This window comes from Theropithecus gelada, chromosome 6 (genome assembly GCF_003255815.1).
Source record: "Theropithecus gelada isolate Dixy chromosome 6, Tgel_1.0, whole genome shotgun sequence".
Classification (NCBI taxonomy): Eukaryota; Metazoa; Chordata; class Mammalia; order Primates; family Cercopithecidae; genus Theropithecus; species Theropithecus gelada.
Genome location: NC_037673.1, coordinates 27,377,564 through 27,390,819, shown reverse-complemented (window position 1 = coordinate 27,390,819; position 13,256 = coordinate 27,377,564). Strand labels below are relative to the sequence as shown.

General features: G+C 37.2%; 1 long non-coding RNA gene across 2 annotated transcripts in view; it reads right to left on the bottom strand.

Moving 5' to 3' along the window:
• Nucleotides 1-12,418, bottom strand: part of LOC112626654 — a 30,293-nt gene extending 17,875 nt beyond the window's left edge. The window contains exons 1-3 of one of the 2 annotated variants that reach the window (XR_003119937.1): nucleotides 12,205-12,418; nucleotides 7,758-7,915; nucleotides 5,653-5,813 (exon numbers count right to left, since the gene is read on the bottom strand). This is a non-coding gene — a long non-coding RNA (uncharacterized LOC112626654). The remainder of the gene's footprint in view (nucleotides 1-5,652; nucleotides 5,814-7,757; nucleotides 7,916-12,204) is intronic. The other variant, XR_003119938.1, reaches the window with a different exon arrangement.
• Nucleotides 12,419-13,256: the final 838 nt, after the last annotated feature.

Here is a 13,256-nt window from a genome sequence, read left to right as displayed (position 1 = left end):
CACATTTCCAAATTGCAGTCAGTCTACAATGGAAAAGACCTGCAGTCTATGAGATACACATGACCAACTGGATTTGTTTTTTTAAGAACATTCAAATGTTAAAATGAGTTACTGAATAATATCACAAAACATATTTTTTTTTCACCTAAGTCACTTATTGTGGCAGTAATGTAATGAAGCACGTCGATTTATGACAATTTTTGGTAACGACATATGAATTTCACATTGAGTGTCTTGCTCAATTAAATGCTTCCATGAAGGTGACTAAGTCATATTTTTTAACATCTGAAAACCTATAGCTTCTGATGACTAGTTATTATAATTACTATTTTTAGATTTATTTGGTGCCTTTTAAAATGACAATGTGATAGACATGAAAGACTCCAATCTTTCATAGTGCCACAAAAGATAAAATAAAAATATTTAATATCCCAAATGGCTGTATGTTATATAAAAATATTAATAACTTATTAGTAAATAATTCTGTTTTACACTCAAATATTTTGAAAATCTGTTGATACCTGTGTTTCCAAAGATTACATTTTTCAGACTGGACTTGTAGAAATCTGAGATCCTTTCAACAACCTGACACTCAAGGATATTGTGTTATCAAAAAGTCATTCTCAGGTTGAATATACATATTGATTAAAAATATATATATTTTATATATATATATATATACACACACACACACACCAATTAGTCTTCTATATTTTCAGGGAGAATATTATTTCGTTTATATAAGGATAAATTATTTAGCCTAAATTATATGATCACTCAATGTCGAGGATGTGGTCAATAATTTTGTTTTATTGTTTAAAGAAAATCTTCCCAAATCATATAGAGTGAAAAATGGCATATATATAGCAGCATATGAAAAACACTAAATTAAAAATGAGAAAGTAATACAGGAGAGATTAGATTTGATAGACCTGGGTGAGATGATGTTGTCTCTTTAGGATGACCTCCACATTCTTTCTCACTGTTGCCATTAGTAGGTGAGTTTGAGTATTCATAAAACTTTTTGTGGTATAACTGACCCTCCATGCATTTGCCATTTTGTACAACAACCTAAACTTGGTTCTTTTTGCTACAGATATTACTAAAATTTCGTTACTAATTATGTAGAAGAGAATAAATGCATCTGTGAAAAAGCCTTTTAAATAAGCCTTTTAGTGTAGTTATTGAAGCATTAACCACTTCCAGTTTCCCACTCACAATCTATTTGACTTTAGCAAATTATTTACCCATCCCATGTCGCAGTTTCCTCATCTGCGATATAAGCTAATACACGCCTAACTCATCGATTTTTATAAATATTTAGTGATTTCTTATTTTTACAGTTTTCCAGGTTTTTTTTTTTTCTTTTTTTTTTTTTTTTTTTTTTTTTTTTGAGACGGAGTCTCCCTCTGTGGCCCAGACTGGAGTGCAGTGGCACATTCTCGGCTCACTGCAAGCTCCGCCTCCCAGGTTCAAGCCATTCTCCTGCCTCAGCATCCCGAGTAGTTGGGACTACAGGCGCCCGCCACCACTCTCGGCTAATTTTTTTATATTTTTAGTAGACGCGAGGTTTCACTGTGTTAGCCAGGATGGTCTTGATCTCCTGACCTCGTAATCCGCCCGCCTCAGCCTCCCAAAGTGCTGGGATTATAGGCGTGAGCCACCGCACTCGGCCAGTTTTCCAGTTTTTATGCACACAGAAATGTCAGGGTTTTCATTATTCCTGCTGAAGGTATTTTGTCAAACATCGAGATCATGGGTTCTTGGAGTTCATGGAATCTGTGTGTGAAATTCAGGGATTTTGAGATCTTGCATGGAAACAACACATCTTTGAAATTTCAGATTATTTTCATTTGATATATCTTGTGCAGATACCTCAAAATGCCATTTATAGTTATCTTTACTGCAAAATCATAATAATTATTTTGATCAACAAAACATTAGTGATTACCATCTTCCTCTATGCCATAAAACTGGCCATCTATTGAGCTATATTGGTCCTGGCAATAGTCGTTAGGCCACAAAACACTCAAATTCAGAGTTCTCCACTTCTGATCCAGACAAGAAGTTACTTTCCATCATTGCCCATTCACAATCATTTGCTGATCAATATGTGAAAGACAGTTAACAACCAGCCTAGAGTTTAATGTTCAGCCATTACATTTGTTACACTAATCCTTCTTGAAACACAAAATTTAACTTGCCTGGACTTAAATGCTTGCTTATTTATTGTGTCATGAGAAGCATATATATGTTACAATTTATAAAATACTGTAATAATTGTCAATATATTTCATGTTTATTGTAATACTAGGTATTTCTATGTAATTTATGCATTTAAACACATATTTTGATGGGTGGTTTGTGGAATTGAACATTGTACAAGTGGGCCATGGCACACACATGTGCACACACACACACATTTAACTTTCAGACTCTACCTGCTAAGTTGTTTGTAAAAGCTCAAAGGACAATTTTCTCATAAAACTTTCATGGTTTTCTCCAAACATAATTACAGTAACTACTATATATGAAGTGACTTACTTTATGTCAGGCAGGCACTTTATATATACCATTCTAGTAAGTCCATACAGAAAATCTGCAGGCTATTTGTTTTAATCCTCAGTTTACAAATACAGTCCATAGAATTTCAATAAATACTCAAGACTAACCAGACCACTACAGGTTGAATTAAAATTACAAATTATAACTTTAAAGCAATATTAGATATATTTCTGTTTTATTTATCTGTCACTCTTTTGTCCTTATTGCTTCTAGTACATTCTAAGGCTTTATATAATTGATATCAGCCTTTCTTGTGGCAAATGGTGCAAAGATTTATACATAGTGGGTACTCACTACATATTTTCTTGACAAATCAAGGCATTTTAACTCAGAGAGGGGAAGTGGAGACCAAGGGAAGTAACAAAAATAACAAAATATTAAAAAACTTGGCTGGGCACGGTGGCTCACAACTGTAATCCTGGCACTTTGGGAGACCAAGGTGGGTGGATCACAAGGTCAGTAATTCGAGACCAGCCTGGCCAATATGGTGAAACCCTATATCTACTAAAAATACAAAAATTAGCCATGCATGGTGGTGGGCGCCTGTAGTCCCAGTTACTCAGGAGGCTGAGGCAGGAGAATCACTTGAACCTGGGAGGCAGAGGTTGCAGTGAGCCAAGATCGTGCCACTGCACTCCAGTCTGGATGACAGAGTGAGACCCCATCTCAAAAAAAACAAAGCAAAGCAAAACAAAACAAAACAAACAACAACAACAAAAACCTCATAAACTCACACATTAAATATTCAGAGATTTGAGTCTTTTTCTTTGTTAATTCCTATAGATAATACTGACTTTTGCAAGTTAAATTTTTTTGTCTTGGGTTTTGCTTTTTCAATTTGTAAGACCTTAGAGAGTCATTTAAAAAATAGGGCTAAGCCTCTACCTACTCATTTCTTAATAATAGTATTTCATTTCCTAAAGAAAATCAAGTGTGTTTTGTTCACTGTGTAAAAATACATAACACCAAAATACTTTGATAAAATGAGTTATTGTATTTGTAGATTTCATTTACTCTCTAAATTGATTTTTCTTTGTAGAACCTCCTAAACCATTTAATCACAATGATATTAATATTAATGTTATATTAACCATTTTCCCCCAAGAAGTGATTTCTAAATTGCTCCAGAGCACACAAATATTCTTTCCCCCCATGTTTTCTTTAAAGGAAACATATGTCTAAGAGATTAAGTGAGGTTACAAAGCTCACACAGTCTTACAGACCTTGATGTTAGGAATCAGATGTTTAGTCTTCCTGGCATTAATAGCATATAATTGTGATAATAGCATTATTCATTGATTTCTTTGTTTTGAAACAGTTACTGTACTGAACACTTTAACACAAATCACTTCAATTAAGCTTGGCATAAAAACAACAACAGCAACAACAACAAAAAAACGTTGCTTTATTATTTATTAAGTTTTTTCTATTAGGAAACTAAACAATCAATAATTTTAGAATATTGCTCTAGTTTATAGAGTCCGTAATAGAGTCTTGATTGGAAACTCTAAGTATTGTCTTTTGTAGGTGTGTGTTTTTAGCCATTAATCTGTGTGTTTCCTAGGAAATAGACCAATGTTTATTGCCATCCTGCCCCATGCTGGGTCTCTGTTACATCTTTCATGAAAAACCTGTTCATCATTTATTTCTCATGAAAAATCATGGTATATTTCCTTATTATTTATTTCTCTGTCCCCTGGGGCATTTCTTATAATAATAATTGTTAACCATTTATTAATTGTCAGTCACTCTTGTTGACACTGGGAACCAAACAATGTGTAAAATTAAACTCTTTTTTCATATAATTTACATTTTAGAGTTTTCCTCTTTGACTAATGGATCTTTTAAAAGAACTTTGCTTTCCTAGAGTACAGTCACTAATTTCTAATTTGGTTTCATTGTAACCTAATTAGAGATATACACTCTATAGAGATAATACACTCTATAAATTGTTAATCTATTTAAACTTATCTACATTAGGTTTATGTACAGTAAAGGGTCTACCATGGTGAATATATACAAACACTGGAAAACAATGTTGACTCTGCAGTTTTCTAGAAATATTGATTAGTCCAAAGTGTTATTTGGATCTATGTCTTTATTATTGTTTTCTTATTATTTCCCCAGTGGTTGTATCAATTACTAAGAAACTGGTATATAATCTTTTTCTATAATTGTGAATTTATTTATCCATTCTTCTTTTTAATTCTGTCAGATTTGCTTCAAATATCTTGAGGCTCTCTTATTAGGTATATACATTATAAATGATATTATTTTTCTGATAAATTTTTCTATCACTGTGCATAATACTCTTTTTATTAAAGTCCTTTTTATGTTAATATATCTTCTCCAAGCTACATGTGCTCATTTTTCATTTGAATTATTTAATTATTCAATTTAATTATTTAATTATTACCTTTTTTTTTAATATTCAAAGTGGATCCTTGTAGACGATAAGTTAGATCTGGCTTTTAAAAAATTCAGTTTGTCAGTCTAACATCTTTTCCTTTAGTCCTTCCAATCTGTTTCTCACTAGTATAATTTCCACCCAGCCTGAGAAATTTCCTTTATAATTTCATGTAGAACATAACTATTGTTCTCTTGATTTTTTGTTCACCTGCATATGTCTACTTCACATTCTAATGAAGGTTATGTTCAATGGGTATAGAATACTAAACTGACAGGTGTTTTATTATGTCTTCTTTTCTTTTTTATTCTTTTTTTTTTCTTTCTCTCTCTCTGAAATTTGAAAATGTTGCTCCACTGTGTTCTAGTCATGGTTTCTGACAGTCCATTCAAACTATAACTTATTTATGTATAATGTTTTGTTTTTGTCTAGTGCTGTGAAGACTTTTTCTATTTGCTTTTTAACAATTTGATTTAATGGATCTAGGTATAGTTTTCTTAGATCTTATGTTGCAGAATTTTGCTCCTTAGTTCAGCTAAAACCTAGGTTCTTGTCACATGACCAGGAAAATTTAGGAATGCAGATACATTGAAGGGTGAGTAGAGCAGAGCTTTATAGGGCAAAAAGAAAAAATAAAACTTTCAGCAAAGCTAGAGGGGTTCCTGCTAACCGGTCCTCACCTCGCAGATTTATTGCCAGGTTACCACAGGAGCTCAAGAGAGCAGGCTCCTCCCCTGCATAAGGCATGACTTCCGCATGGCTCCACTCACTTCCTCCAGTGAGTGTTGGGCTCCAGTCCGCTGTGGGCATGCCCAGACAAGCCCTGGGAAGTTTCCCTCATCTGCACAAAAGCATCTGATGTAAACACTTGTGTGGCAGGTCGGAAATTCTCCGGGGACACCTTTTTATCTGCCTAGGCATTTGACGGTCTCATTCCTCCCTCTAAAGAAATACCTCTAACTGTTATTAGAATAAGGATAACGATAAGGATGAAGACCAATCTTAATTGCTTCCTGCTGACAGGGAAGCTGTTTTGGGAAAACGGTAGTCAGATTTCCCTCAGAAGCCTATCTCAGGGTTCCCAGTAAAAAAAAGGCCATCATCCAAAGCTCCAGTTGTAGTTTGTTTGGAGTCTGATGGCCTAAAAGTGAGAAGAGACAAACAGGTTATTAGAAAATATGTATCAAAATGAAACAAGGAGTGGGTAAGGACAACTTGAAAGTCCAGAGACCTTTTACCAGTTTGTACAGGGAGAGAGAGGTCAAAAGCCCAATGGGTTAAAAAAAAAATTTTTTTTTTACCCTTTTGCTGGCATGTCAGGTTTCTGCATTCCCTTCCCCTAAACCTAATCCTACGTCAATTAGTCTACAGTTTGAGAAATTAACTCCTTCCAGTTTGAAGGATGCATCTGAGGGAAGTGTCCCATGATACGTGACACCATTAGCTACCTATCAGGGAAGAAAGGACAGAGGAAGAAAAAGGAAAAAAGAAGGTATTTTTTTCAGAAGGGTCCCAGGGGTTCAGAATGTGTTCTAAAAGGGTGCAGACTAAAGATGAATGGCTACTCATCTAGAAATAGGGGAGCATGTGTGCCTGGTTCCTTTCTTTAACTAGCAAATACCCAGGGTGTGTGAGGGAGAGAAAGTGAGTTGTTCCTCTTTCTTTCCCCTGTCCTTCTATTACTGAGTCCCAGCAACTGTGACAGGGTGCCACCCATGGGTGTCAAAGTGGCTTTCATCTATGTTAACATGGGGCCTAGGGGATGGGAATAACTGCTCTTTCATATGTACTCCCTATCTCCCCTGCTGGCAATAGCCTTTGAATTCTCTAAACTTCATTTATGCCATGGATACTAGCATGACTTTTATCCATGAAACAGGAAGCTTGGCTTAATCAGCAGGAATCAGTCATGCTCACCTGTGCTGTACCTTTTGACTTTCACTATTGTCTGTCTTCTGGATCCCTAAGATCCAGTTTTCTTAGGCCTTTGATATAAACTTGGAAATGACTTTGGGACCAAAATTGTGTCTCAGCATGGAAGTTGCATAGACTCCTTATCACAAGCTGTAATGCTAAAGTGAAGCTGTGGAATTGAGTTCTCCTCCAACAAAGGAAAGAAAAGGATGTCTTGTGACACACCCAGATAACTGGTGGCTATAGTTATGCTTGTTAAGATTTGGGTGCATGGGGTGTTGCTTTGGTTAGCTCCCTTTCCCAAAAAGGAAACCTCCGGGTGATGGGCATCCTATTTATTCCCATCAGCTGGCAGGATTTGCAGGATAATTGTTCAGAACTAAAATATTGATCCAGATTTCTATATTACTCATCCCCTTTTGTCCTTTCTGAGCTGCAACCAGAGATGGTTGGCTGGTTCACAGGAATAAGCAAGGTTAGTCTAAAATGTAGGCAAAAACTTAAAAACAAATAATAAGTCTAGAAACTAATGATGGTAAGTTTTCAATCATAATTTATCTCTGTCTTGTCCTCATTTCTGTTAAAAACAAATCATAATAAGAGTATATTGCTTGCAAAATAGACTTTAATCTTATACTTGGCTTGATTACTTGCACAAACTGTAGCAAAAACAATTATTTCTACCTAAGCCCTTTAGACTGGCTATCATGAAAATCTGTTTCACAAAGAATCTCAGATAAGACCATTTAAAGCTGAGCCCAGCCTAGGTTTTTATTCTTATGTAACTGTGAATTGGGTAAACTCCTCTCTTCTTGAGGTCCCAAGAGCATATGATGTCTGAGCCTGTTGGAAAGTGATATTCTTTACTCACTGCAGGTTAAGAATCCTGTATATAGACTGTGTAGACAAGCATTTGACGCCAGTTTTCCCAAGGAGTTCTCATCAGCTCTGCAAGTTGCGCTTGACTCCTTAAAGAGCACACATTTCCAATCAAAGCCTCGCAAAATAACCAGTTGCTCCAGTTGCATTCTTAATGCAGTGATGCAAATGACTATATTGCCATAAGTTAAGAATATGCAATACTGGTTTCCAAATTCTAGACAAGCCAAGCAGAGAGAGACAAATATGCTCCAAATTTTGTTTGCAGGAGTACAACTTACTCAACTATTAAAGGCCATAAACAGTTCAAAATAAGTTTCCTGGACTCTGAAAAACAAAACAATGATCAGCAATATTCCAAGCAAAAGTTAAAAAGATTATTTAAGTTTTCTATTAGTTCAGTCCACTCAGTTAACTCTTGCTTGATATCCATGAACATTTCAATTTTCATGAGTCCTGTTTTTCCTTTATTCCAATGTCACAATCTCCAAAGTCATCAGAAACTTGCATTTGAGAACACCTGTCAAAGTTCCATAACTGATTATAAACCATTGTTTGAAGAGGATCAAAACAAGACAACAATGGTTTGTGAGTACAAAATGTCTAGGGTAGTTGCATTCAGAAACATGATTGACAAATACATTTGGTTATCTCCATGGTTTAAAATAACATAATAGTTATAATTATGATTGATAGCACATGCTCAAACATTAGAATTTTATAAATCCCATAAATTTTGGAACATATATTAGTATTACTCTCAAAAATACAACGTAAAAAAGATTGAACACCATTTTGTCAATCCCATGTACTGAAAACATATCAGATAATCCTGTTTCCCTTTTTTTTTTTTTTTTGATTCTGCATGTGTCTTCTGTAGCATCCAAAAGTCTGGTGTCAAGAAAGACAATTTTGAAACTGAAGTTTGATCTTGGAAAGCCTGTTAAGTACGTTAGTGATTTAAAATACTTGATGTTATGAAATAGAATTCCAGATTACCATAAGTTATTTACTTTGCCAAAATGATGACTCAGAAATTTTAAAAGCAAAAACCTGTTATAGCTCTTTACAAATTTTGCTGAAGAGTAGCTTAGTACTTTAACAGTACCTTGTTGTGCTTTTATTTCAAAGCTGAATTTACAGAAAAACCATACGGCATCCTTTGAATTTAGTCAATATGTTCACACATGGAATTTCCTTTGCAAGGTTAACTTTTAGCTTTTACAATCCTTCATAACTTGTTTGAACTTTTACTGTTATCTTACTTAATTCAAAATAACCATTTAATCTGAGGCAAAATTTTACATTTCTATGCCTTCTTATAATCTTGTACTAAAAACACATTTCACTGTCCTTACCTAACTGAAATGTAAATATATTTTTAGTAGTCTCAATTACATGTTATAATGGTAACTCCTAGTACTTGTTACCTTTAAAGTAAAACCTGGTAAGTTTTTTAAATTATGTGCTAGGTGCAGTCAAGGTTTGACTTCTTCCAGCACAATTAAGGGCATGGTTAGTAACATATGTCCCCAGACCTTACCAGTTGTGAAGCCAGCAAATTGAATCAGTTTCAAAAAGCATTTTGTAACCTTAAAACATTTAGCAAACCTAGTACCTGACCAGTACAATTTAGTCCACCTATTTACATTTTGATGGCATCTGCATTTTACCAAATAATCTTTTAGGCTGTTTTTATTTCTCAAAGGTTAAAGTCACGAGAACCAAAAGCTACCACAGCTTTTATATTTCCATTAACAAATATTTGATCCAAGTGCTTATTTTTCTTTAGGCCAATGAATTAGTACTATTTTTATAAACATCACAAACAAACACATATATAACTACATAGCCAGGCAGAAGAAAACTCAGCAGCCACAAAATTTTTCATTTGCCAGTCTCTGAATTGGATTACAGTCTTCTAGCTGGATCCTTTTAGGGTACGAAAACATGCTGCTTCTAGGGCATAATACACAGCCATAATTGGGACCCAAAAACAGATTTTGAGAGGGATGTATCTGCTTTTAGTTCCTGGGGTTCTATGATGAAAACAGATTTCTTCCCAAAATTGGGTCAGTAGTGCCTTCTGTTTTTCCCAAGAAGTCCCATGTCCCCCAGAACTTTCTTAGTCTCATGCATCCATCGAATGCCAAGAGAAAATGGAGAAAAGAATTCAGCCGATTGAGAAAAACACCCCTTTTCCAGCAAAACAAAATCCAAGGGAGGGTGGGAAATAAATAAAGGCCTTTTAAATATGACTATAACTTGGATGTACACTTTTAATTAAGCTGAGTGCTCTTTAATTTTTAAAAAGCCCTTATTATCTTATTTTAGTTATGCCAAGCAGTCGGTATTTCTGGCTTTCAAACTTTCCTAAAGGCTAAAGGAAAGAAAAATCCAAAGCTGTTGAGGAGAAAAGAACAAATAAATTGCAAAGGTCATCCAGATATCAAACCAGAAAAGGTTTATTGCCTAAGCTACCACTGAACTCAGTTGCCATTGTAAAATGGTGGAAGCTAACAAAACGTTGTCATTGTGTCCGGAATTGGTGGGTTCTTGGTCTCACTGACTTCAAGAATGAAGTCACGGACTCTCACGGTGAGTGTTACAGTTCTTAAAGACAGTATGTCTGGAGTTTGTTCCTTCAGATGTTCAGTTGTGTCTGGAACTTCTTCCTTCTGGTGGGTTCGTGGTCTTGCTGACAGGAGTGAATTTGCAGACCTTCGTGGTGAGCATTACAGCTCTTAAACGCAGCGTGTCTGGAGTTGTTGGTTCTTCCCAGTGGGTTCGTGGTCTTGTTGGCTTCAGGAGTGAAGCTGCAGATATTTGTAGTGAGTGTTACAGCTCATAATGGCAGCGTGGACCCAAAGAGCTAGCAGAAGCAAGACTTATTACAAAGAGCAAAAGAATAAAGCTTCCACAGTGTGAAGGGGAACCCTAGTGGCTTGCCACAGGCTGGCTTGGGCAGTCTGCTTTTATTCCCTTATCTGGCCCCACCCACATCCTGCTGATTGGTCTATTTTACAGAGAGCTGATTGGCCCGTTTCACAGAGAGTTGATTGGTCCATTTTGACAGAGTGCTGATTGGTGTGTTTACAATCCCTGAGCTAGACACAGTGCTAGACAGAAGGTTCTCCAAGTCCCCACTAGATTAGCTAGACACAGAGCACTGATTGGTGTATTTACAAACCTTGAGCTAGACACAGAGTGCTGATTGGTGCATTTACAATCCCTTAGCTAGACATAAAGGTTCTCCAAGTCCCCACTAGGTTAGCTACATATTAATTAATCAGAGTACTGATTGGTATATTTACAAACCCTGAGCTAGACACAAAGTGCTGATTGGTGTGTTTACAATCCCTTAGCTAGACTTAAAGGTTCTCTCCAAGTCCCCACTAGACTCAGGAGCCCAGCTGGCTTCACCCAGTAGATCCTGCACCAGGGCTGCAGGTGGAGCTGTCCACCAGTCCCACACTGTGCACTCACACTCCTCATCCCCTTGGAAGCAGCTGAGGACTGGCCAGAACTTGAGCACAGCGCTGGCAGGCTGGCACTGCTGGGGGACCCAGTACACCCATCACAGCTGCTGGTCCAGGTGGTAAGCCCCTCACTGCCCTGGGCCGCTCCCAGTGCGGGCCCGCTGAGCCCTCCCGCGGGTGGGCTGGAACTCGCGCTGGCCTGGAGGTGCAGGGCCCCAGTTCCTGCCCTTGCCTCTCCCTCCACACCTCCCCACAAGCAGAGGGAGATGGCTCTGGCCTCCGCCAGCCCAGAGAGGAGCTCCCACAGTGCAGTGGTAGGCTGAAAGGCTCCTCAAGCACCACCAGAGTGGATGCCCAGGTCCAGGAGGGGCCAAGAGTGAGGGCTGCTGACACATTGTCACCTCTCACCATGAGGTTACCGGTCACACTTTCAAAGATGTAAAACAAATGGAGACCTGCAGCAAAGCTTGCTACTGATCATACAGAATGCAAAGCACACTAGATTGGCTACAGATTGAAACCAACCTCATGAATCATTTTTAATAATTAAAACTTTACAGATAATATAAACAGTGATCCTTATAATTCCTGACCTAGTAAAATGTCTTCTAAAAGGAAAAAAAATAAAAACTCTCACTTAAAAGTTAACTGCTGGCAGAGTAGAGAAAGGCAGAAAAATTTAAAGTTCATGGTTGGAAAGATGCCTGCAGGAAGAACATCTTATTCTTATGGAAATGGGTTCCTCCAACAGGGTGAGGAACTTAAGAGGGGAGAAGGGAGCCTCTGATTCACCTGTCTATCCCTTAAAAACAGTAAAAGGCTGACATTCCCGACCCCTGGAAGTGACGGGAGTGGAGAGGAGGGAGGCATAGTTTCCCCTACCCTCAGAAAAAGCCCAAGGACACAAAGGCTTAGAAGCAAAAGGAAAAAAAGGGGCGTTTTGGTTCACATCTTACTCACCATTTCTCAAGCCCCTTGTTTGGGTGCCAAAATAGTTCAACTAATACTTGGGTCCTTTTCACATGACCAGGAACATTTAGGCACATGGGCACACTGAAGGGTGAGTAAAGCAGGGTTCTATTGGGCAAAAAGGAAAACAAACACCAACAAAAAACTATTAGCAAAGCGAGAGGGGTTCCTGCTAAAAAGCACCACCTCACATATTGATTCCCAGGTCACCACAGAGGCTGAAGAAGGCAGACTCCTCCCCTGTTCGAGGCATGAATTCCTCATGGCTCCCTGCCACCTTGCCCCAGTGAACATGTCAGGCTCCAGTCCACTGTGGGCATGCCCAGACAAGCCCTGGGCAGGTTCCCTCATCTGCACAAACACATCTAATGTAAACATTTGTGGGGCAGGTCGGAAATTCTCTAGGGACCCCTTTTTATCTGCCTAGCCATTATGATGTCTCACTTATGCTATTTGGAATTTGCTGAGCTTCTTTCATTCATAAGTGTATGTCATTGACTGTACTGCAGATTTTGAAACTCTTTGGGCATTTGGAAGTATTCCCCAGTTTTACCTTTGGTTACTGAAATTGCACATATGTTAGACCTTTGAATATTGTCCTTCACGTTTTGAGGTTTTCTTATTTTTCTATTTCAAAGTATCTCTTTAGTCTCATTCGTTGTTCTGTGTTCTTTATATTGGGGAATTTCTACTGATCTATTAATTTGTTTACATTATGACCGTTTTCTTTGTATTCAAAGTGGATTCCTTGTAGGCAGTAAGAAGTTAGATCTGGCTTCTTGGACATACTATTTTATATTCAACTTTTTTTTTTTTTTTTTTTTGCTCTTGAACTTAATAAATTTTTAATTTCAGATATTTTAATTTTCATTGAAAAAATTTCCATTTGTTTCCTTTGTAACATTCCTTTGTCTCTACTGATACTTACTACCTGTAGGGCTCTTTATCCCTAATCCTCCTCCTGAATCTCGTTTCTCTCTCTAGCCCACAGAATGTCCATTAATTATTTTTGTTTTTGTTTTTCTCCTAGCCAAATAGACAGC